The sequence below is a fragment of the Octodon degus genome, unplaced genomic scaffold (assembly GCF_000260255.1).
Source record: "Octodon degus isolate 3935 unplaced genomic scaffold, OctDeg1.0 scaffold00092, whole genome shotgun sequence".
Classification (NCBI taxonomy): domain Eukaryota; kingdom Metazoa; phylum Chordata; class Mammalia; order Rodentia; family Octodontidae; genus Octodon; species Octodon degus.
This window is the reverse complement of record NW_004524668.1, coordinates 2,341,573-2,342,723: the sequence shown is the minus strand read 5'-3', so window position 1 is coordinate 2,342,723 and position 1,151 is coordinate 2,341,573.

The following is a 1,151-nucleotide window of genomic DNA, read 5'->3' as shown; positions in this document are numbered from 1 at the left end:
TGTGTGTGTGTGTGTGGCCAGCTCAGCCCACCAGGGGGCGGGGCTGGCTGGCATGTGGTGCTGGAGGATTGAACCGAGGTCCCTGTGCTTTGCGAAGCTTGTTCCAAGTAGGTGCTTTAGACCATTGAGCCATCTCTCCAGCCCCTGTGTGTGTGTTCTGAGACAGGGTCTTGCTATGTAGTGCAGGCTGGCCTTGTACTCCCTCATGTAGTCTAGGTTGGCCTTGAACTCATGGTGATCCTCCTGCCTCAGCTTCAGTATACTGGGATTACAGGGGTGCACCACCATTCCTGTGATATTTTGGGGTCTTCACCTACTGCACACTGCCCATTTGCCCCGTGAAAGCCCCTGACAGCCACCACAGCACGTGCCTCTGGATGAGATAATGACAGCTGGGCGCAAGGGGTACTGTCCTTGGTGCTGAGGCTGTGGCAGCGATTCAGAAGTGAATTGGCTCCGGGAATTCACGGTCTTAGGGGCAAGGGATGCTCTGATGGAAGGGCACAAGTGCCGAGAAGAGTTTCAAAAGACAAAGGTTCAGCGAGGTTAAAGACCGCCATTGGCTTTTTTCTTAAATATATTTTTTTCTTTTATTTTTTTGTGGTAACAGGGATTGAACTCAGGACCCTGCGCTTGCCAGGCAAGTGCTTATTCTACTGAGCTTTTTTTCCGGCCACCATTGGTTTTTATTTGCAACCATAGCATGGGGCAACCTCTCATTCTAGAAAGTGAGATAAGCATTTTGGTGAACTGAGCAGAGGAGAGTGACTTTCTAGATTAAAAATAATAATAATGATAATAATAATAAAAAGACTGAAGAAAGCCGAAATAGAACAAAGAGAGGATTATTCATTTAAGTTGCTTATCTGATCTTCCAAGAAATCAGGACGAGGGGGAGGGACAAAAGAAATGGGAGGAAGGGGGAAGAGAGAGAGAGAGAGAGAGAGAGAGAGAGAGAATAGACAAATTCCAAATAGCCTATCTTTAGCTGTCACAGAAAGAAATCCTCTCTGTTCTAACCATATACAAAAAAGTAACTTTGCAATAAATAATCCTATTTTAAGTCATGGGATTGAAGTTTATGCTTTATGCCTGCACAAAATGTTTATTCTAGAGCTTTGGCTTGGTCTGTTCAGCCTGATACAGGAGCT